Consider the following 25,608-nt stretch of genomic DNA (forward strand, 5'->3'; position numbering starts at 1 on the left):
CTTGGCTTTCTCTGTTTCTTTCCACTTTAACCTTGAAAAAGTTTCCACACATGTCTCTTGTACAACTAATTCTGTTTTGGTGTCTACTTTTCAAAGGAAGTAAGCTAACACAAATCCCTGTTAAAATAATTGTGTCCATGTAAAACTAAATCTGTTGACTAAAAAACATTAAATAGTAAGAATGCAAGTAGTTAGAAATTTAGAAAACCAATATGAATATTGAGAATGGTGAATTAACATTGAGGAATATTTCTCTAGAGGGTCCAAAAAATACTGGAGTAATATACATTGCTATATTTGCTTTAGTTATATTAATATCAATGATAAAATATTCAGATACTTTTGTGGTCTTAAGTATGCCTCAAATTCTCTTAACATCTCTCATCAAAAGGTAAAGTTTAATTTTTTATCTCTGTTGAATATGGGAGGGTATTGAGACTTTTTTTTTAATCAAGAGGATGAGACAGAAGTACTAATGGGTGACTACTGAAGTTAGGCAATAAAGAGCAATACCATTTCTTACTGGTTCTCTCTCTCTTGAGATATGGGCTTTGGAAGCCCTGAGACTACATGTAAGAAATCCAGCTATCCTGAAGCCACTATCTTGGAGAAATCATATGGGAGATCACATAGAGATATATAGAGAAAGATATCATGACTCTCTTATACCCAGGTGTTTGAGTTATTCTAGTCCAGGCATCAGGTATTTGAGTAAGTGACCTTTCAGATGATTCCAAATTCTAGCTTTCAGTGATCCCAGTCAATGCCAAGTATCTGAAACAAGCAGCTTCCACCAAGACTGCCCAGATTCTTAAACAAAGTAAATGTTGTTGCTTTAAGCCTCTAAGATTTAGGGTGGTTTGTTATTCAACAATATGTTTCTGGACATATTAGACTTTGGGATCTTATTCTTTTGTACTGTGGTGTTAAAACTTGACTCTGTTACTGGTTTCAGTATGGTTTGTTCCATCTGAAACTCATGGTGGCAATTGATTGCCATTGCAGTGCACTTGGGAAGTGAGGCCTAATGGAATGTGCTGGGTCATGGGGATGGATCTCTCCTGAATAAATAAATGTCTTCTTTTGGAAGTGAGTGAGTTTGTGCTCTTGTGGGAGTATGTTAGCTCCCAAAAGAGCATGTTGTGATAAAGAATCCCAGCCTGTCCTGCATGTCTCTTTGCATACTCTTTCTTGCCTTTCTGCTTCTTCTTCAAGTCTTGACACAGCACTTGGCTATCACCAGAATATCACCAGAAGTCACACAGATGCCAATGCAATGCTCTTAAACTTTCTAGCCACCAAAACTGTGAGGTAAATGAACTTCTTTTATTTACAAATTAGTCAGTCTCAGGTATTCTGTTACAGCAATATCAAACATACCAAAAGAAAAGCCCCCATCTCAGCTTCCAGTAGATACTTTATTTATCTTTGGAACTATTTTGGTGTAAAGGTAATGGGATGACTTTGTTGAAACTTTGGGAGCAAATGCTTGTGATCAAACTCCCAGATCCTAAGAATAGAATTTTATAAGTGTATTTTTTCATGTCAAATTCAAGCACTATAAATCGAAATAGTAAGAGAGATAATGAATGTAGCACGGAAAATATACTTAACAAATTTACCAATTTGTAGATACGTGTAACCGAGTACCCAGTTTCATTTCATATAATATTCAAAAAGCAGGATCTGGAACTATAATGAGCTCTTTAAATATATGGCAATCAATAATACTTGAAGGACTGCATTATCTCAGCAGGATACTGTAAGATTCTAAGGTAAAAAAAAAATGTCACACTGTATCAACCACACAATTATCAACCCTTTACAAACCTGTCATCAGAACACTTGTTTTTTCCAGCTTTTTTGAGAAAAACAGTGTTTAATAGCAAACAAAGAAGAAAAATGTTAATGATGCCACTTTCCAGGCAGTTTCAAATATATTCAATGTTCATTTCTCCTTTTGTGAAACTGACAGCTACGATGTTTAATCAGGCCCCAAGAACTTAACAAATGTCAGCTGAACTAATTAAATTTTTATCCAACACATTTGAAACATTCCTTTACCTCCTCAAATAAAAAATTAGTTATACATCTCTTCTAATATAAAAAATAATATAATGACACTAAAAAAGTACAACTAAAATCTAATTTGCTGACCTGTAATATTCTCATAAAATGAGATGAATATAGTACAATAAACTTAAATTTTAAAAAATGCTTCATTTTCTAAGAGGTCTTTAGTAACAGATGCTAAATTAACTAAAAATATTAAGGTTCTCAACCCAGAAAAACAGGATCATAAATTTCATTGCATAGCCTATCCATGTATTACAAGTGATGTCCTGAAAGCCAGCCTACTTAAACAAAACAGCAAGAATTAATCTATGGAATGATATGCACATTGGAAACATGCAATAGTGAAAATGCCAAATTAATTTGGGAATTAAAATCTCAGTGAATTTGAACATGTCTTAATGCACATTTAACTCAGGCTTTGTCTAGGAATCACTTAACATCATTGTCATTTCTTCTTATATATGTTTGAGGTGACATACTAATAATGAGACTCAGATATTATTGATGAAAGGGCTATTTTAATTTCTATAATCTCCAAAAATTACCTTTTATGTCATATTCCTTTTTCTCTTTTCTTTCTTATTCTTCTTTCTTAATTGCTTAGTATATTTGTGTACCTTCTTTTCTCCTCTTACTGGCTGAAAAGCTATGAGATATAGCCTACTCTCAAGGAAATACCAAGATACAGATAAAGTTGATAAGCAAATATACATATTACAAATATAAATGTAAGAAGAAATTAGAGAAAATAAATCAACTGAGGGTAGAATCAAGAGAATACTGAGTGGAGGAAGTAGACAGTAGTTCAGCCTCTGTAGCCTAAATAGAGTATATAAAAGAACCAGAGGAGAAAATACATCAGTTGGATTTTGAAGCACTGGAGAGGGAGAATTACAGAGACATTCCTTAGAAAACCATCAAACCCACCAAAGCAAACTTAATGGAAGACATGAGACTTGAGTGGGGCTTTAAATGACAGATATGCAATTAATTAGCAAAGAGAAAGTCATTTTCAAATGTTACCGAGTGTACATTCAAAATCACGTGTTGCATTGAAATTGGATTGCATTAGGGAAAAAAAGATTTTGTAAGGATGAAAATATGAGCAACATTCCCAAAGACAATGGGGTGAGAGGACTGAGAAACTGAGTCAGTTAGCCTGGGAAAGATAAAAGAAACTTCACAGTCACACCAAAATATGTGCAGTTGAGGTAGCTGATAATAAGGAGATATTACTGACATGCACAGGTATCAATATGATTTCTGTGTGATGGATATTTCTTAATCTCAAAGACAGAAAAATGACAGAAAAAAATGGTGATTCCTTAAGCAGAGTTTCTCCCCAGAGCCACCTCACCCATTTGGATCATCACGTCAAAACGTGTGTGAGGTATCAAGGAGCTGGAGTCAGATCCTACAAGACATGGTACAAGTATGCTCATTAGCAATGCCATTTCTCTTATCATAAAGTACAGAGAAAGTCTCAGCTAGAAATTACATGATGTATTCCCAAATGGAAACGTTTTTTAAGAGCTATGTTGTTCATGGGTTAAATGCTAATGTCCTCTGAGATCTGGCTGGTAATTAAAATGAAAGCTTTGTTACAATATGTCAACCTCTTAGCTATGCAAGAGTAGGAATCTTACAAGGAGGTTACCCAAGTTATTTTATTTGACAATATCACAAGTATTTCACCCTTTGAAATATCAACTGTCCTGTATTACTCAAAGTAGATGTATTTCTTAACTTTTATATAGTTGGTAAATGCTTTCTCAGCACTGTTCTAGGTTGTAGGTGAAACATAAAGCTGTGACATACTATTTTAGCTTTGTCAGAACAGATCAGGTGGCTCTTAGCTGACACCTATTGGAACAGTCATGAAACTACTTATGCCCCTATGGCCTAAAAAGCAATTTGCTAAAGATTTGGCAACAATTCCGTTCCATTTGTCTTCCCTAGCAGTATTTGTGTGTGTGTGTGCGTGTGTGTGTGTGTGTGTGTGTGTGTGTGTGTGTGTGTGTGTGCGTGTATCACAGTCCTGTGTCTCTAAGTATTATGATAGTCCATGGATTTGTATTGGATGGCCTATAATCAACAGGTTAACCTATGCTGAATTGCACAAAGTGGCCAGGTTAGTCTTATAAAAAAACATGTTTATGTAAGAGACAAGCTTACTCTGGCAAGTAAATTTACTTCCTTTGCACCTGCTGAGATTTTTAGTTACACTTTGAAAGTTCACTCTAAGGTATGAATAGTTCAAGAGGGTTTAGTCAGCACTTCTGTGGAGATAAGCAATCAAGGCTACAAAAACAAAACAAAACAAAAAAACACACAAAAAAACAGAATTCATTCATGTATTCATTCAGTCTATCGATCATCTGCTTAATAAGCATGTATATCAGAGTTCAGAAACCAGTGGCCACTGTAATACATTCAGATCCCAAGCATGATTGCTTACCTATGTGAACCCTGAATATCTGACAGGCCACAGTCAATTTAGGAAGTTCATTTTTCCAAAGTTAAGGATGTGTGCCCCTGACACCACCTCAGCAGATTCTGAAGACATGTGCCCAAGGTGGTCCACACACAGCCTTGTTTTATACTTTTTTTTTTTTGAGACAGAGTCTCACTCTGTCACCCAGGCTGTAGTGCAGTGGCACAATCTCAACTCACTGCAACCTCTGCCTCCCAGGTTCAGGCGATTCTTCTGCCTCAGCCTCCCAAGTAGCTGGGTCTATAGGTGCATGCCAACATGCCCAGTTAATTTTTGTATTTTTAGTAGAGCCAGCGTTTGCCATGTTGGCCAGGCTGGTCTCGAACTCTAACCTCAGGTGATCCACCTGCCTTGCCCTCCCGCAAAGTGCTGGGATTACAGAAGTGAGCCACTGCACCTGACCTGGTTTTATATATTTTAGGGAGACAAGAGATATCAATCAATATACGTATGATAACAATTGGCTTGTTTAGGAAGGCAGCTTCCAGGTTGTAGGTCAGGCGTCCCCAAACTACGGCTTGCAGGCCGCATGCAGCCCCCTGAGGCCATTTCTCCAGCCCCCCCGCCACACTTCAGGAAGGGGCACCTCTTTCATTCGTGGTCAGTGAGAGGAGCACAGTATGTGGCGGCCCTCTAACGGTCTGAGGGACAGTGAACTGGCCCCCTGTGTAAAAAGTTTGGGGACGCCTGTTAGGTAAAAGACAAATGGTTGCATTCTTTTGTGTTTCTGATTAACCTTTCCAAAGGAGGGAATCAGATATGCATTTATCTCAGTGAGCAGAGGGATGACTTTGAATAGAATAGGAGGCCAAGTTTGCCCTAAGCAGTTCCCAGCTTGACATTCCTTTTAGCTTGGTGATTTGGGGGCTCCAATATTTACTTTCCTTTCGTATCTAGTAACATTTAGTTGAATGATTCCCTAACATGTTTAAATAGAAAAATTTAATGTTAAGAATATGATTCCAGGAATCTCCAGAAAAATTAGATCAGGTGACACAGTTTCCATTCCTGGAGGACAATAATTGACTAGAGCTCAGGACAGGTTGTCTCCTACCTGTAGGCCCCTTTGAGCTACCATGCTTACCCCATCCTCCCTCTCCTCTTAATTGCCCATATGATTTATAGTAGGCATTCTTCCACTAGGTCCTTAATTATATTATGTGTCTGACCTTTGGACGTGTAGGTTTTAGAGCTTTGCTGAAAAAGGATATATCTTTTAATACAGGAAAATCAATACTCTTTGTTGTAGAAGGAGTAGCATTTTACTCTACATGCCGAGGGTGTGGGTGATAGTTACTACCCTATGTTTCTTCCAATGGTTCCATTTTATTTTTGATTGGAGGAGGGAAGAGTTTGCTCAGTCACTGTTACACCCTTTTAAGGGATTTCTAATCCACAGGGCTAGGTCCTAGGAGCCAGAATTATACTTTGTCACTCAGTTTTCATTGAATATCCAAGGAAACAGATACAGATTCAAGATAGGCCAATGACATTCTCTCTTCCAGATATTTGTACATGGATTTTATAGCTCTTCAGTGTCTGCATGTTGACATGGACAGGAGAGAGAGAAACAAAGTGTAAAAAAACGTGGTTCCTTGGAAAAGGCACCACCCTGAAGCCTGAAAACCCATGGCCCAAAGTGGGAAGAGGTATTCCTGTTTTTGTGTCCAAAAGTTGCCTCTTGGCCCTTATGTCCCCCTATCATGTACACATATAAAGCCCAGACCCTAGACTTTAGAAGCAGATGAAGAGATGAACAGAAAAACAGAATAGCAGAATGGCATGGCAAAGAAGGAGAGAAGAGAAGGAGTTGTTGAACACCAAGAGGAGTTTGGCTGTGCAATCAGAGAGGAGATTGGCGGCTCAATGGCCAACCTCCAGGTGAAGATCATCTTTCCACTCCATCCCACTTCCAGCTCCCCATCCATCCCGCTGAGAGCCACCTCTACCACTGAATAAAACCCCCACATTCATCCTTTTAGTCCATGTCTAAACCAATTCCTCTTACACACCAGACAAGGACCTGTGTATCAAGAAGGCACTGAGCTGTTTAACACTTTAGCTGTCCACAGAAAGCAAGGCGAAAAGAGCACCCTGTAACACATGCCCATTTGAGCTTTGGGAGTACAGGCTCCCACCCCTGGATACTGCCACAAGGCTGGAGCCCAGAGGCATTTGCCCCCACTCCAACACCTTGGCCATCTCAGTGTACACTCTCTTGCAAAGAATTTGAGTGGTGTACCACTCAACCCCAAGGGCTGCAGGTGTGCGTGGGATGTACTGGCAAATAGAGGCCAAACAGGCAACCATGTTCTGCAAGAGAGGTGGTCAGGAACACCTTTCATCTCAATATGACAAAAAGTATATGAGAAAGCCATATTTTTACAAAATAAATCAAATAGCAAGAGAGTCAATCTTCAGAGAACAGTGACAACAATGACAGTGACAAATGAAACAAATTTCCAGAGAAATATATAATTGAAGAAGGAAATTCTGAAGACTTTTCAGTTGCTGTTTTCTTGTTTTCCTTTTCTTTGAGGTTAATAGGATATTATATTCATGTATATTTAAAGTGCTCTCCTTTGCCTTACTTAGTTTAATCTCCATTACTTAAAATGAATGTGATCTAAACCAGCAGCTCCCAAACTTTTTAGAATCAGGGACCAGTTTCGTGGAAGACAATTTTTTCCACAGACTGGGCACAGTGGGGGAATGTTTTGAGATAATTCAAGTGCATTACATTTATTGTGCACTTTATTTCTATTACTTTACATAGCAATATATAATGAAATAATTATACAACTCACCATACTGTAGAATCCATGGGATCCCTGAGCTTGTTTTCCTGCAACTGCACAGTTCCATCTGGGGATGATGGGAGACAGTGACAGATAATTAGGCATTACATTCTCAAAAGAAGCATACAACCTAGATCCCTTGCAAGTGCAGTTCACAACAGGGTTCACATTCCTATGAGAATCTGATGCAGCTGATGGCACAGAAGATGGAGCTCAGGCAATTATGAGAGCAATGGGTAGTGGCTGTAAATACAGATGAAGCTTCCCTCACTTGCCTGCCACTCACCTCCCACTGTGCAGCCCAGTTTCTAACAGGCTACAAATCAGTTCGGATCCATGGCTCAGGGCTGGGAGGCCCTGATCTATACTGTTATAATGAGAAAAGGAAAAAAATCTCTTAAGCTGAGGCTCTAACAGATAACAGACAATAATGACATTCTTCACCACCCATCATACTTAAGGAGTAAGAATAATAATACAAATTCGTCATCTTAGTTAAATTCTGTTGTCTAAAATCTCCTTGGTTTTCTAAAATCAAGCCACATCCTGTACTATGCGTATTTCCAATTTTAAGCATACAGAATTGTAAATCATTACATTTTTATCACTATGTTATTCTGTTTTATTGTTTGTTTTTCCTAGTCTGAATGCTATCTCTTCTAAATTTAAATGCAGCAAGTTGGATCCATAAATTAATATTTATTTTATTAGAATTCTAGTAGTAAATACAATGACATTAAATATTTCCAAGTTGTTTTTTAAAACCTCCTTCTGAGCAAGAAGCTTGAGATGGTCTCTTTTCATAGTAAAGAAGAAAAATAAAACATCTCATTAATGAATTATTTTGCATATGAAATCCATGCAGTCCTGGTATGGGAACCATAAAGATTACTGAGATAGGAATAATGAAGTAAGCTGAAGTGATATTCAGCTCCAGTGACTATTTAAACCAACCTTCAAATGCTTTAGTATAATGTAACAAGTGGGACCATGCCTTAAACTTCATGCTGTAATTTTTTTCTTTTTAAATCTCAGACATATATTACCCTTAAGCAACTCGTTGTATAAATGGAAAGAGGATAAATTTAATTACTAGAACAGCAAATTAACATGTGTTTAGAAAATGCAATATATATACATTGCAAAAGTATTTTATTTCACAATGTTTTACTGAAAGATGTTTTTATATCAGGCCAGTACTAACTCTGCCTAGAGATAGGTAAACTACCTACTTTGACCACAGGTTCCTAGGTCATACTAAAATGAGAATGACATTTGAGTCATTGTTCTTTTTACATAGGAACCACTAATGTTTTTAAGCTGCTGTTTTTCATAGAGGGGAAAGGCATTATCTTTATCTCTGTTCAATCACAATCACAAGGATCATAATAATTGCAACTAATAATTAGTAAGTCCTTTGTATGGCACTATATGCTTTACATTTGTTGTTCCCTACTCCTCTCAAGATCCTTATTAGTTATATTTCACAAAAAGGGAAACTATATCCTAGGGAAGTTAGGTAATTTGTTTAAAGTCACACAGCTAAGAAGTGATAGAGCAAAAATTCAGACTACCCTCTAGAATGCAGAGATAGATGAATCTAGCTCTGCTGTGTCTGTAGATGAATCACTACACTACATGTTATATATGTTATGGTTTAAAATTGGTAAACTCCTTTGACCATCACAAAAACAAGATGATAAAAGACAGATGCTATTATTAGCACAACTTGATAGGTGAGGCTCTCAAGAAAGTTCACCTTAAAGAAGCAATCATTGTCCCAGTCATAACCTGAATCAGATATTCCAATTCTGTGCTCATTGAATTGGCATTATCTAAGTAAGAATTCTTGGCAGAAGAAATCCATTTCAAACTAGCTTAAGCACATAAAGGAAATTCATTTAAATTACTGATGTGTTCTCATTGAACATAAGGGCAGATGTGTGTTCAGATTAATGAGCAAATGGAACCATGTACTCAATACTTGAGTAACTTTTTCTTCATACTGCATGCACATCAGTTTCATTCTTCTTGCTCTCTCCATAGCCAAGTTGTCTGATTTTCCTCACCTCTTTATAAAACTGTGTCTTTCTGCAGGTGTACATAGGATGTACCTGCAAATGGCAGCTCCCTGGCTCCTGGCTCCTGGCCAGGACTGGAGTTGTCTGAGGGTGTCCAAGGGCAGGCTGACCAGGCTCCCTGCCATGCATCCCTGGAGGATTCCCCTCTAAGGCCAAGGGATCCCAATCATGGGACAGCAATTAAGTTTTTCTCTCTGGTGGAGCAACCTATTAGCTTAAGAATAAGATGTTCTTCCCAAGGCATCTTTTCTTTTCTCTTCCTTGTCAGCAGTTGACTTTTAAGCAAGCTTTTATTTTCTTTTGTTTGTTTTTTCCCTATTGGAAGACATTTTGCTGGGCTGGGAATGATGCGGACCACTGTTTGTATTCTCTGTAATGTTTTAATTATGAAAAAGGATTTGTGATGTTTATTTTAAGCTATAGCCAAACTAGTGTGCTTTGCATGACTTTCTGTATGGTCAGTTGCAAATTTTGCTTCAGCCTCCATCTTGTTTCATGTCCTTGGGAGCAAGACCTGTAACCATGAGGCAAAGTTTTGTTCTAGCCTCTGTTATTGTACAATGGCAGCCTAGGGCTCAATCCTGGCTTAGGTTTATATCTGCAAGACCTTTTTTTGTCCATTAACTCTCTTCCCTTCCACAAACTGCCTTGGATTTTTGTTTCTCTTAGTGTTTACTAAAGTTTGATAGCCAGAAACATTGGCCACTTGGTAATAAGTTGGGAAATAAGGGAGTTAAAAGGACTTTCTTAAGGAGTGCTCAGCTTAATTAAAAATAGATATCCAAGTAACAGGCATATTTAAAAGGCTTTCATGTTTTTCTTTTCTTGGATCTTGTTTTGCTAGAGAAAGGGATTTGGTTTTAGGTTGACTGAATTTTCTCCATTTTACCTTGCCAATCTCAATGCACACATGAGAGGGGAGAGACCTCTGTTTTCCTCATGAAACCCCAGGAATTTAATGCAAATAGATCCCTTTCAAGATCTGTTTTTGCCCTATATATACCTGTATATCAGGCCTTAGAGGCTGCATGTTTTCCTTGCCCTGTTTCCTAAGGGCTCCATGTAGAGGCAGATAATCAAAATAGGAGATTGGCAAACTAAAGATCTTATGGTGACTGGGTTTTCTTCTTCCTCTCCGTGTGTATGTATATATGTACTGTGTGTGATGTCTTTCAAAAGAACTCTAATTAATTGGCCTAAAGGAAGATAAGTGCTTGGATCAAATATCTTTTAAAGGGAAGATAAATGCTATGGTACCTTTCAGTTCATGTGACTTTAATCTTTAAGAAATAAAAACAGCCTTAACAATCATTGGTAAAAAGCAGATGTTGCCAAGAAATAAATAGGTGGACTAAATTACGCAAGTCAAGTCCTAGGTTTGCTAAATATTTTAAGGTTATATATTGCTTTCTGCATTTTGAGAACTGCTTGGCTTGCCTGTTCCACAATTGGTAAGGCCTGGAGACACACAGAACTAACCATGCCCCAGTTTTGCTGAAAGGGGTCAAATCTTGGCTGCACCTAGTACATAATTAAAACAACTTACCAGGTTTTACATTAAAGTTAAAAATTGCTAGGTATTAACATTATAACATGTAATTGAAACTTGAAACTACTAGAAATAGATTTACATGCAAGTTGTATAAGAACAATAAAATGTGTTTTTAGTAAAATATTACAAAAAAGCATAGAAATGTAAATTCTCACCTAGGTTAAATAATTGTTTTATATTATATAAGATAATGCTAAAAGATCAAACAGGATGTGGAAGGATTGTAAAAATAAGTCTTGCAAAAATTCTATGTGTAAACATATTGACTATATTCAAAAGGGTATTATATGGTTTTTTTTCTAAAGTGATTAATAAATAAAAGCACGAGCTACTCTTAAGGCACTAATATGCTCAGGGTTATAAAGGATTTGTTGCATTTTAAATATCTGAGTCATCATTTTGGAAAAAATAAATAACTTATGGTAATCTGGAATTCAAGAGTTTTAAACCTCTAACATATTTAATGGGCTTCCAAAAATCAAACTTCCGTTTTAAAACTGTCTTTTCTGATACCCGGCTTTTGGATGCTCCAGAGGGTCCCTGGAGTATCCAAAAGAAAAGTAAATGGTATTATTAGACACGGTTAATTACATGAGATTGCCAAAATCGTGTTCAATATTTTTTAGGTGATATTTTAGTCAGTAATATTTTGGTCAACTAATATATGTTCCAAAATTGTATGGAATTTCTAAAATTCTAACGTCCTAGTATATGCTATCAGTCATAATTAAGGATGTTATGTTAAGATATTGTAAACCATGGAGATAACCAAACTTCTTTGTCAATTGTGTTTCTAACTGTAATTATCCTGGACATTTTGTTATTCACAGAAATGTGTTGTCATTTTAATCATTTTCAAAAGATGGTTTACAATAAACTATAAAACTTTGATACAAGATATCCTTTTCTTTCCCTTGTTGGAAGAGGACTCAATTCTAAAGCTTCATCTTAGCATTTGGCTTATGATAAGGAGTCCATGCAACACTACTGACATTCTTTTTCCCAAACTCAACTCCAAGCTTTGGGTCAAAGCCCTAGGAAAGAAAACTGTATCCGAGGGATCCATAGGTAGATAATAATAGACGTTACAAGGTACAACAGAGGTGAGCATGTCTGATCCCTGCCAATTAGGCCAAGTTTCTTGTTTCATGAATAAAGATCACGCTAGTTTCCATGGCACAAATGAGATCTAGGGAATTCTGTGGTACTGACATTTGAGGAGACAGGGTATAAGTTGGTAATACTACCACCCTTTAAGCCCTTCTGTTAACGTGGGTGAAAGCCATTTTAACACCCATGGGGAGCACCCTGTCATGGTTGCTGGGACCCAGGGATATAAGGACAGAGGAAAGAAAGAGAAATGCCTCACTTTCCTTCTGTCATGTACCCTGAGTATTTGCTAGGAAGAGAAAGGAACCAGGGATGCCTGCTCCCCCCTTTCTAGATGAATATCCATTCATCTTCAGTCTGCACCTCTTTTGAATGCATCCTGAACCCCTAGGACTCCTTTGAAAAATACCTTTCTTTTTTTCCTTTTTCTTCCCCTGTCTTTTCTTCACTGATAGGTAATTGTGTCTCTGCAATATGGGACACTCCCCTCACACACATGCTCCAAACTGCGGAAGACCTAATTTTCCAAATCTTAAACTGTTTGGCTTAGGACTGGGCTCAGCAAGGACTGTTCCTCAGCAAGCTTGTCTCTGCCTCAGGGGAAGGGAACCTAGAAACCTAACATGCAAGCAAAAGGGTAAACATTTTTTTTTTCCAGTCCGGCTTTTGGTCTCCCTGTCTCTATATAAACTGGTAAAATGTTTCAAGATTATTGAGCTGTCCTCCTCCCCACTTGTGTAGTTTTCATTTATGTTTTCTAATAACCTTGTTTGTCTCTTCTCACCTTCAGGTCATCAAACTCCAAACAATTATACAATTGGAGCCTAATGATGGCCCCTTCTGCTGGGAACCCTTAATCCTCTGAAGGAGCTCTGACATTTTCCTAAAATAGCACACCCTGTCAGCAGTAAGTGGCAGTTAACATTAGTCTTTATCCTTAAGCTTATCCTTATTCTAATAGCAGTAGATGTACTTCTTTAGAGGGGTGAATGATAAAGACAGGAGGCAGCCAAGGATGCCCCAGCAAAACCCCACTATCAATCATAAAACAGCCTGGAAGCTGAAAAAAAAGAGTGCTAGTCCTGCATGAAGTCCACTCTTTCTCAACTGAGTCTTTCTAAATAATGCCCACCTCTGCACTGGGAGGATGGGGTGAGGCCTTGGGAAGATTTTGCCATTCGCTGAGGTAGAAGCCTGGCCTCACTTGTTCCTGGGTGGTGACTTGGGATTCAATCTGTGAACGGAGGCTGTTAACAGGAACCTCTCTTGCTTTACAGAGACTTTTTTTCCCCTTTTTTCCAATAAATATCATTGCCTCTCACCCTTCAAAGTGTCTGCGTGCCTAACTTTTCCAGGTTGTGTGACAAGCACCTGTTTTGTTCTAAAACAGTATCATGTCTCGAATTGACCGATTTTAGATTTTTGGTCTGTTATCCACAGCACTCTACTCTTGGTTACAATGTCCATGCTAATTAGGCTGTTTTGGATCAGAAGAGCCAAAAAGCTTAAACTAAAATTATATAGATACAGGAAGACATTGTAAAAAGAGTAGTATGTTTTCTGAAATCTAAATGTACAGAAGCATTTAGGTGAAAGATACAACTGGAAACTGCCATTCCTATGATGTGAGGACTTCTCCTTTTTTCCTTTTTTCATCTATTTCATAGGCCTCTTTACAAAGATGTGTTCCCCAAGTTCCCTTAGCATCAAATTCCGTCTTTAACTATTTTGACCCTTTACATCCAGTCATACAAAGAGAACTGGGATTTTCTTTCTCCATTCCAGCTCTGAAGTACCTTAAAAGAAACCTGACTGTGCTACCTGGGAATTGAGGTTCACGCTAAAGTCACTCAGGTGTACCCAGAGGATTGGGTTGTATTGAAAAATAAAAAAATAAAAAAATTAAAAAAATATGGATCAATGGGTACACTCATGATTTAAAAAATAAAACATAACAAATACCTCATATTTGACATGTCATCTATGCTAGAATGTTCTAATACATTTTTAAATGCCCATACATATTTCTAATTTCATCTAACAAAGGAAGAGTTACACAGCTCTTAAAAAGCACTGGGTGAACCCCAGAAATGAATCCTAGAAAACTTAGAATAGAATATTTTATAATTTAAGGAATAAGGACATATATGAATGCAATTGACCCTTGAACAGCACAGGTTTAAATTGCATGGGCCCACTTATATGCTGATTTTCTTCTGCCTCTGCTCCCTTTCAAACAGTAAAACAAACACCTTCTCTTTCTTCTCCTTAGCCTACTCAATGTAAAGATTATGAAGATGAAGCCTTTTATAATGATTCATTTCTATTTAAATATATTTATATGCTTTAAATATGGTGTCTCATCATTTTCTTAATAGCATTGTCTTTTCTCTGGTTTACTTTATTGCAAAAATATGATGCATATAAAAACTGTGTGTTCATGGACTGTTTTAGGTTATTGGTAGGGTTTCCAGTCAATAGCAGGCTACTCATAGTTACATTTTAAGGAAGTCAAAAGTACTGTGCTGTGGGTTTGTACCCCTCACTCTTGTGTTGCTCAAGGGTCAACTATAAAAGTTATACTCCATTGTAGAAAAACAAAGATAACCCCTTCTCTCTAAGAACATCCCACAGTATCTTAAAAATAGAAGAGAATTAATTTAATTTAATTTATTTGTTTATATAAAAATTACCAAAGGTAAGCTGTTAGGAAATCCAGGACAATTCCACAATATCAAGTGGGACCCAGGGTCCTCCTGTTTTACCTCTCATTCTTATTTAACATGTGTTTATCACCTCCTGGTCACAAGTGAGATGACTCACATGAAGCCCTGAATTGGTATTTCAGGAAGAAACAGAATGAAAAGCTGACATCAGCTGATACTACACTTGATCTTACCTAAAACCCAAGAAGCAATTTACGAGCTGAAACAATTCACTTCTTAGGGTACATTCTTAAAAGTCCCACCCAAAAGCCAGGCATGGTGGCTCATGCCTGTAATCCCAGCTCATGCCTTTGGGAGACCGAGACGGTGGATCATGAGGTCAGGAGTTCACCAGCAGCCTGGCCAAGATAGTGAAACCCCGTCTCTACTAAAATACAAAAAAATTAACTGGGCATGGTGGCGCACACCTGTAGTCCCAGCTACTCAGGAGGCTGAGGCAGAAGAATCGCCTGAACCCAGGAGGCATAGGTTGCAGTGAGCTGAGATAGCGCCCCTGCACTCCAGCCTGGGCAACAGAGTGAGACTCTGTCTCAGAAAAAAAAAAAAAAGTCCCACTCAGTGACTTCTGCATAAATCTTATGTCAGAAATTAGTCATATGGAAACAGAATAATATTTTATAGAAGCATATTAAAGATCTTAATAAGAAAGAAGGAGACGAATGTAAATTAATCAAGCAATTAGCCATTTGTGCATTCTTAGATATTGATGTAAATAGATATAATTTTAGATAAACTTACAGATATTGGGAAGGTACAGAGAATATTTCTGTAGTGGATGATTTTGGAACATTTCATTGTATCAGAATGGGATTTTAAACTGTTAAAGGTATAATAGGAACATATGTTAACGAAGTGGGGGTGAAAAGAGAAATTGATGCTATTGACTAGAAATAGAGAGAAAGAAAACTGCAGGGCAGGCACTGAGAAAACTAGTTGTGTAGATAAGGCAAAAAGACTGTGAAAGGAGGAATAGGATGTAATATTAGAAAATCTTAGCTGGGCATGGTGGCTCACACCTCTGATCCCTGCACTTTGGCAGGCCGAGGAGAGTGGTTCACCTGAAGTTGGGAGTTCGAGACCAGCCTCACCAACCTGGAGAAACCTTGTCTCTACTAAAAATACAAAATTAGCCAGGTGTGGTGATGCATGCCTACAATCCCAGCTACTCAGGAGGCTGAGGCAGGAGAATTGTTTGAAACCTTGGAGGCAGAGGTTGCGGTGAGCAGAGATTGTGCCACTGCACTCCAGCCTGGGCAACAAGAGTGGAACTCCAACTCAAAAAAAACAAACAAACAAACAAACAAAAAAAAACAACAAAAAAAAACTCTTGAATGCTACTTTGATGAAAGATTTAGAAAGGCCATTTGAAGGCTAAGGATATGCTAAATCATCTCTCTCAAGTTCAAGGTTCTACAAATCTCTAGGACAGGGGCAAAATGCCACCATCCTCTTTGCTAAAACATAGCAAGAGTCACCTTTGCTCCAGTCTCCAACAAATTCTTCATCTCCATCTGAGACCACCTCAGCCTGAATTTCCTTGTCCATATTTTTATCAATATTTTGTTCAAAGCCATTCAACAAGTCTCTAGGGAGTTCCAAACTTTCCCATATTTTTCTTTCTTCTTCTGAACTCTCCAAACTGTTCAAACCTCTGCCTGTTACCCACTTCTAAATTCACTTCCACATTTTTGGATATCTTACCAACAGTGTCCCATTATACTTGTACCAATTTACAGTATTAGTCCATTTTCATGTTGCTGATAAAGACAGACCTGAGACTGGGGAAAAAAAAAAAAAAAAAACAGGTTTAATGGACTTAACACTTGCCTGGGTGATCTCACAATCATAGCAGAAAGCATGGAAGAGCAAGTTGCATCTTACATGGATGGTGGCTGGCAAAGAGAGAGAGCTTATGCAGGAAAACTCCCTCTTTTAAAATCACCAGATCTCATGAGACTTATTTGCCATCATGAAAACAGCATAAGACTTGTCCTATGACTCAAATACCTCCCACTGTGTCTCTCCCACAACACGTGGGAATTCAAGATGAGATTTGGGTGGCAACACAGCCAAATCATATCAATATTATACCACAAACTCTACCTCAAGTCGTCTTCATATCACTTACTGGCTACGCCATTGTTCATTTTTTTCATTGCTCAAGCAAAAATCTTGGTGTCATCTTTGACTATTCCCTCACGCTTATTTGTAGTTACTAAGTAATCCTACTATATCTACCTTGAAAATACAGTCAGAAGAGGACAACTTTGAAAACATCTTCTCTAGTTTGGATTATGTCACTAACTTGTTAAATATTCTTGTTCCTTTCCCCTTGACCCCTGTAATCTATTCTTAAAACAGCGGAGTGATCAGTTTAAAGTATAAATGAGATCCTGATACTCCTATGCTGAAGATACTCCAATAGCTATCAATCAAAGTCAAAGTAAAATTACTTAGTATGACAGAAGATTCTGCATGATCAGACCCCTATCACCTTCTCATTTTATCTCCTACTGTTTTATTTCTCATCATCTCTTATCTACTCATTCAAGGATCTTTGCTGTTTCTTGAATGTTATCAGCCATACCCCTGCTGCAGAGCATTTGCACTTGCTATTTCCTTTGCCTAGAGGGCACCTCCTCCTAGATATCTGCACAGGCAACGCCCTCGTTTTATTCAAAACATTCTCTTCTCTGGGAGTATTTCCATAATCAATCTCCAACCTGCATAAAATGATAACCCTACTTCTTCATATCCTGATTCCTGTTTAAGGGTTATTTTTAGCTCCTAGAGAACAGGAGTTGGATCTTTCTTTTTTATTAATAAAACCCTAGTGGCTAAAATGAAGTGGCCTGACACAAAATAGGTTCTAAGTACATGTTTATTAATTAATATATAAGTGGTTTGACCATTGACTTTGCCTCTCTTACTGAGAAATTTGACTTACTAATGAACTCTCTGGCATCACTAGATGTGCTTGTTTTTCTATCATATTTTCTCTCAATTATGTCAGGAAACTAAGTTTGATAAATCAGTTTAATCAAAATCATTTAATATTTGTGTTTAATATGACCTTCAAAATGTTTTATTTTAATTTAGATACGAGGACTTTGTGAATAATCAATTTATGAATTTCTTAGATACAGCAGATTCACCTGAAGAAACAATATGGTAGAGAACACACGACTTCTCAAAACATAGTGCATTAACAGTTACCTACGTAACTGAAAAAAAAGTCTCTGATGCTTTCTTCAATTTATCGAGCATAACAACCAGAAAATAGAATTGCTTCTTTCGAACTGTATATGATATGAGACAACTACAAATATCTGATTTCTCAAGTGTACTAAATTCTAACAACTACCTGCTTCTCAGTAGAAATGTATTGAATATATGACTATTATAATATTGGATCTGTTGTGTTCTTTGGAGCTACATTTTATTTGGAAGCCAATATTTCACACATTTTTAACATAGTGGCAAAATATAAAGACCCTAACAGACATTTAAAACATTATATTGCAGGTGAGAAGACCCTTTTCTGGTTTGTTCATTTATTTATTTGAAGGATGCTAAAAGGAGATTTCAATCATGTGATTTTTTTCCTACGGAAATTAACTGTAACTACCCAATGTACTGTCTCACATGCTGCCCAGATAGAGCTGCTTTATCAAATCGGAGGAACTGTAACAGAGAAAGAGTTTAATTCACACAGAGCTGGCTGAACAGGAGACTGGAGTTTTATTACTCAAATAAGTCTCCCAGAAAATTAGGAGACTGGGCGTTTTTAGGGATAATTGGTAGGTAGTGGGCAGGGAGTGGGAAGTGCTGATTGGTCAGGTCAGAGATTAAATCATACAGGGTTAAAGTGGGTTCTTCTTGCTGTCTTCTGTTCCTGAGTGGGTTCACAGAACTGGTTGAACCAGATTACCCAGCTGGTTGGTGTCAGCTTGTACATCAGAATACAGAATCTGAACAATGTCTTGAGCACCAACCTTAGTTTTCAAAATAGTGATGTTATTCCCAGGAGCAATTTGGAAGGTTAGGGATCTTGTGGTCTCTGGCAGCAAGGCTCCTAAATCGTACTTTTTAATCTTGTGGCTAATTTTTTTATCTTACAAAGGTAGTTTGATCCCCAGGCAGGGAAGGGGTTTGTTACAGGAAATGTCTGTCATTCTTTGTTTCAAATTTAAACTTTAAACTAAGTTTCTCCCAAAGTTAATAGGGCCTATCCTCAGGAATTAAGGGCAGCTTGGAGGTTAGAAATAAAATGGAATCAGTAGGTTAGATCTCTGTCATTTTCATAATTATCTAATTGTTATAATTTTTGCAAAGGCAGCTTCAACTGACTGTGCAAAATGTGTATGTGTGCATGTATATAAAGCAGGAGTTGACAGCAAGGTTTCATTTGCCTCAATTTACATACCAAAATAATGAAACAAAATAAGCTCTCAATAGAAGTGGGTTGAATTAAATTAAATTGTAATTCTGTATAGGCATTTATGTCTTCACATGTATACATATATTCACATGAATATACACAATTCTGAAAGTAAGCAATATATAAATAAGGGATAATTGCCTCTATAAACCCAAATAAGGAGTGCATTTGGCCTCATCAGGCAATGGAGTATAGATAAGATGAGAATAACTATTATTAAAGAAGAATATCTCAAGAAATTTAATAATCAAAATCCCAAAGATCCAGGATAAAAAGAGAATCCTAAAAGAAGCAAGAGACAAGGAAAAAAAAAAAAAAAACCATAAAATAGAGCTCCAGTATATCTGGCAGCAGACATTTATTTCACTGGTAACCTTATAGTCAGGGAGACAGTGGGACGACATATTTAAAGTACTGAAGGAACAACAACAACAAAAGCTTTTATCCTAGGACAGTATATCCAAAAAATAGGCTTCAAATATAAAGGAGAAATAAATATTTTCCAAGATAAACAAAAGTTGAGGGATTTCATTAATACCAGGGATGTCCTATAAGAAATGCTGTAGGAAGTACTTCAATCAGAAAGAAAAGAACAGTAATGAGCAATAAATAATCATCTGAAGGTATAAAACTCTCTGGTAGTAGTAAGTGCACAGAAGAACACAGAATATTATAACACTGAAATTTCAGTGTGTAAACTACTCTTATTCTAAGCAGAGAAACAACAAAAAATCTTCTGCATTATAGATCACATGAAGCTAATTGATATTTATAGAACATTTCATCAAGAACATTTTCCTCAGTATGTGGATAATTCTAAATACTAGAACATATGTTAGGTCACAAAACAAGTCTTATAACATTCACAAAAAATGAAAAAATATTAAGGATCTTCTTCAACAACAATGGAATAAAACTAGAAATCATTAATAAATTTTGGAAACTATACAAACTCATGGAAGTTAAACAATATGCTAATTAATGAGCAATGAGTCAATGAAGAAATTAAGAAGAACACTGAACAATTTCTTGAAATAAATGAAATTAATACCAAAACCAATGGAATATAGCAAAAGTAGCAGTAAGAAGAATGTTTATAACTATAAATGCCTATGTCAAAAAGAACAAAAACTTCAAATAAATAACGTAACAATGCATCTTAAAGAGCTAGAAAAGCAAGAGCAAACTTGTCAAAGTTAGCTAAAGAAAAGAAATTATAAAATCGGAGCAGTAACAATTGAAATGAAAATGAAGAATATAAAATATCAATAAAATGAAAAGTTGCTTTTTTCAGAAGACAAAATTGATAAACCTTTTAGCCTGACTAACTTAAAAAATAAGGAAGAATAGTAAAATAAATCAAATCAGAGTTGAAAAAGGAAACATTGGAACTGATAGCACAGAAAGTCAAGGTATCTTTAGTTGCTACTATGAGCAACTGTATGCCAATAAGTTGGTAACTATAGAACAAATAGATTAATTTCTAGACATGTACAACCTGTCATAATCAAACCATGAAGAAATCCAAAACCTGAACAGACCATTAACAAGTAATAAGATTGAAGTCATAAGAAAACTTTTCTCAGCAAAGGAAAGCCTGGCACTTGATGGCTTCACTGTTGATTTTTACCAAACATTTAAAGAGAAACTAATACCAATCTACTTAAACTGTTCCTAAAAATAGTGGTGACTCATTCTAAAATAGACGAGATTCATAAATTTATTTCTACAAAGCTAGTATTATCCTAATACCAAACCAAAGACACATTAAAAAAAGAAACAAAAAAACCTATAGGCCAATACCTCTGATGAATATTGATGAAAAAAGTTCTCAAGGAAATACTAGCAAACCAAATACAATAGCACATTGATAAAAACAATCATCATGACAGAGTGGGGTTTATCTTGGGGATTCAAGGATGATTCAACATATGCAAATTAATCAATGTGATACATCTTATCAACAGAATGGAGGGTAAAATCCATATAATAATTTCAATTTGTGCTGAAAAAGCATTTGAAAAAATTCAACACCATTTATGATAAAAACCCTCTAAAAGTGCATATAGAAGAACATGCCACAACATAATGAAAGCCACATATGACAAATCCACTGCTAGTATCCTACTGAATGAGAAAAAACTGAAAGCCTTTTTTCTAAGATCTGGAACAAGACCAGGATGCCCACTTTTACCACTGTTATTCAACATAGTACTGGAAGACCTAGATAAAGAAACCAGACAAAATAAAGATAAAGGGCTTACAAACAGGAAAGGAATATATAGTTCTTTGCAGAAAATATAATCTTAAATTTGGAAAAACCTGAAGACTCCACCAGAAAAACTATTAGAACTACTAAATAAATTTAGTAAAGTAGCAGAATATACAATCAACATATAAAAGTAAGTGGCATTACTATATGCTAACAGCGAGCAATCAGAAAAATAAACCAATAAAGTAATTTCATTTACAATAACTACAAGTAAAATAAAATGTCTAGGAATAAGCTTAATTAAAGGAGTTATAGATCTCTATAATGAAAACTACAAAATATTGATGCAAGAAACTGAAGAGGACACAAAACAATGGAAAGATATTACATGCTCAAGGATTGGAATGGAAGGATATATATGGTTTAAATGTTCATCCTATCCAAAGAAATCTACAGATTCAATGCCATCCCTATCAAATTATCAAGGTAATTTTTCACAGAAATAGAAAATGCAACTTAAAAAAGTATATTGAACAACAAAAGACCCAAACTAGCTCAAGCTCTCCTGAGAAAAAAAGAACAAACTGGAGAAATCACATTATCTGACTTCAAATTACACTACAGAGTTATAGTAACCAAAATAGAAGTGTACTGAATAAAAACAGACGCGTAGGCCAGTGAAACAGATCACAGAACCCTAAACAGTTCCATATGTCTGCAGTTAACTCATTTCGGAAAAAAGTTTCTACAAACATATATTGAAGAAAGGACAGTCTTTTCAACAAATGGTGCAAAGATCTGTATGTAGAAGAATGAAATTAGACTTCCATGTCTTGCCATACACAAAAAATCAATTAAAAATTGAATAAAGACTTATATCTAAGAATTCAAACTATGAAACTAATAAAACACTGGTGTAACTCTCCAAGACATTGGTCTGGGCAAAGATTTCTTGAGTAATACACTACATGCACAGGCAACCAAAGAAAAAATAGACAAATAGAATCATATTAAGTTAAAAAGCTTCTGCACAGAAAAGAAAACCATCAACCAAATGATAAGACAATCTACAAGATGGGATAAAACATTTGAAAACTACCTATTTGACAAGGGATCAGTAATCAAAATAGCTAGAAGCTTAAATTACTCTATAGGAAAAGTTAATAGTTTGATGAAAACATAGGTAAACAATCTCAATAGTCATTTCTTAAAAGAAGACATAAAAATTTCAAAGAGTTATATGAAAAGGTAATCAACATCTTTGATTATTAGAAAAATACCAATCCAAAGAATAGTAAAATTTTCCCTTACTCCACTCAAAATCCCTTTTTTTTTTTTTTTTTTTAAGACAGGATTTCACCATTTTGGCCAAGCTGGTCTCGAACTCCTGATCTCAGGTGATCCACATAAAATTCCTTTTATTCAAAGACAGGCAATAACAATTGCTGGTGACAATATGGGAAAAAGGAAATTCTGTTACTCTGATGGTGGGAATGTAAATTAGTGCAACCCATACGGAGAACAAACCGGAGGTTCCTCAAAAAACTAAAAATGGAGCTAACCTACAATCCAGCATTCCCACTGTTAGGTGTATACCCCAAGTAAGGAAATCTGTATATTTGAAGTAATATTTGCATTAATATGTTTACTGCAGCACTATTCCCAATAGCCAATATTTTGAAGCAATCTAAGTGTCCATCGACAGAGGAATGAATAAAGGAAATGTGGAAATATGGTACATATACTCAATGGAGTACTGTTTAGCCATTAAAAATAATGTGATCCTGACATTTGCAACAATATGGATGGAACTGGTGGTCATTATGTTAAGTGAACTATGACAGGCAAAGAAAAACAAACCTTACATGTTTTCCCTTATTTATGAACACTAAAAATTGAAACAATTTAAGCCATGGAAATAGAGAATAGAAGGATGGTTACCAAAGGCTTGGAAGGTTAGTGGGCAGGTGGGTGGAAGTGGGTACGTTTAATGAATACTAAAAAAATAGTTAGAAAGAATAAATAAGAACTAATATTTGACACCACAACAGGATGACTATAGTCACTATTAATTTATTATACATATTAAAATAACTGAAAGAGTATAATTGAATTGTGCGTAAAGCAAAGGATAAATATTTGGGTTGATGGATATCCCATTTACCTTGATGTGATGATTATACACTACATTCCTGTTTCAAAATCTCTCAAGTACCCCATAAATATATGCACCTCTTATGTATCCAAATTACAAAAACTAAAAAGGAAGGTTAATATTTGCTTTGACTGAAACACACACAAACAGAACCTTAACAATTGTTATAAAACAATCACACAAATAAGGAAGAGAAAGGAATCAAATGTCAACACAAAATAAATTTCATAAAACCACAAAGAAAACAGAGAAAAGAATATCTAAAACTGGAAAGCAATGACATGACAGTAACAAAACCTCACATGTCAATACTAACACTCAATGTCAATAGATTAAATGTTTCACCTAAAAGACTGATTGAAGAATAGATAAAAAGATATTGTCCAACTTTATGCTACCTACAATAAATTCATCTTTTCTGCAGACACATATAGACTGTAAATCAAGAAGTGGAAAAAATATTCCATGCAAATGGAAACAAAAAATGGGCAGAAGTAACTATACTTATATCAGACAAAACAGTATTTAAATCAAATAAAGTAAAAAACACAAAAAGATCGTTACATAATGATAAAAGAATCAAGAGGAGGCTTATAGCAATCTTAAATGTTTGCACCCAACATCAACACACTTACGTTCACAAAACAAATTTTACTAGACATAAAGAAGAAGATAAATGGTAATAAAATAATGGTGTGGGACAATCTTAAAATTTCAGAATTAAATAATAATCTTAAAAACCTTATGGAGACAAAAATAGCCAGAATAGACAAAGCGATTCTGCAAAATGAACGAAGCGGCAGACCACATTATCTGACTTCAAATTATACTACATAGCTATAGCTATCAAACAGCATTACACTGTTACAAAAACAGACATGTTGATCAATGGAACAGAATAGAGAACCCAGAAATAAATCCACATACCAAAAAACAATCGATCTTTTGTTGACAAAGTCAACAAAAATATATGCCGGAAAACAGACATCATTTTCTTTTTTTTTGAGACGGAGTTTCGCTCTTGTTGCCCAGGTTGGAGTGCAATGGCACGATCTCGGCTCACTGCAACCTCCGCCTCCTGGGCTCAGGCAATTCTCCTGCCTCAGCCTCTTAAGTAGCTGGGATTACAGGCACGCGCCACCATGCCCAGCTAGTTTTTTGTATTTTTAGTAGAGACGGGGTTTCACCATGTTGACCGGGATGGTCTCGATCTCTCGACCTCGTGATCCACCCGCCTCGGCCTCCCAAAGTGCTGGGATTAAAGGCTTGAGCCACCGCGCCCGGCCAGACATCATTTTCCATACATAGTACTGGGAATATTGGAGAGTCATATGTAGAAGAATAAGACTGGACCCATACCACTCACCATATACAAAAATTAACTCAAGAAGGATTAAAGATATATATATGTAAGACATGAACCTCTACGCATTCAACAAGAAAACCTAGGAATAATTATTCTGGACATTGTCTAGGTAAAAAATTTACAACCAAGTCCTCAAAAGCTAATGCAGCAAAACCAAAAATAGACAGATGGACTCAAATAAAACTAAAAAGCTTCCGCACAGCCAAAGGAATAATAGAAAGAGGCAACAGACAACTTACAGACTGGGAGAAAATATTGCACACTATACATCTGACAAAGGGCTCATATCCAGAATCTACAAGAAACTCAACAGGAGGAAAAGCAAACCCATTAAAAATGGGCAAATGACATAAATAGACATTTTTCAAAAGAAGATGTACAAACAGCCAACAAACATATGAAGAACATGCTAAATGTCACTTATCATCAGCAAAGTGTGAATGGAATCCACAGAGAGAAATTGCCTTATGGCAGTCAGAATGACTATTATTAAAAAGTCAAAAAACAACAGATTTTGGCAAGGAGGCAGAGAAAAGGGAATGCTGTTCCCTTTTTGGGTTGTTTCCCAACCCTGTTAATGGGAATGTACATTAGTAT

This window comes from Saimiri boliviensis, chromosome 17 (genome assembly GCF_048565385.1).
Source record: "Saimiri boliviensis isolate mSaiBol1 chromosome 17, mSaiBol1.pri, whole genome shotgun sequence".
NCBI classification, from domain to species: Eukaryota; Metazoa; Chordata; class Mammalia; order Primates; family Cebidae; genus Saimiri; species Saimiri boliviensis.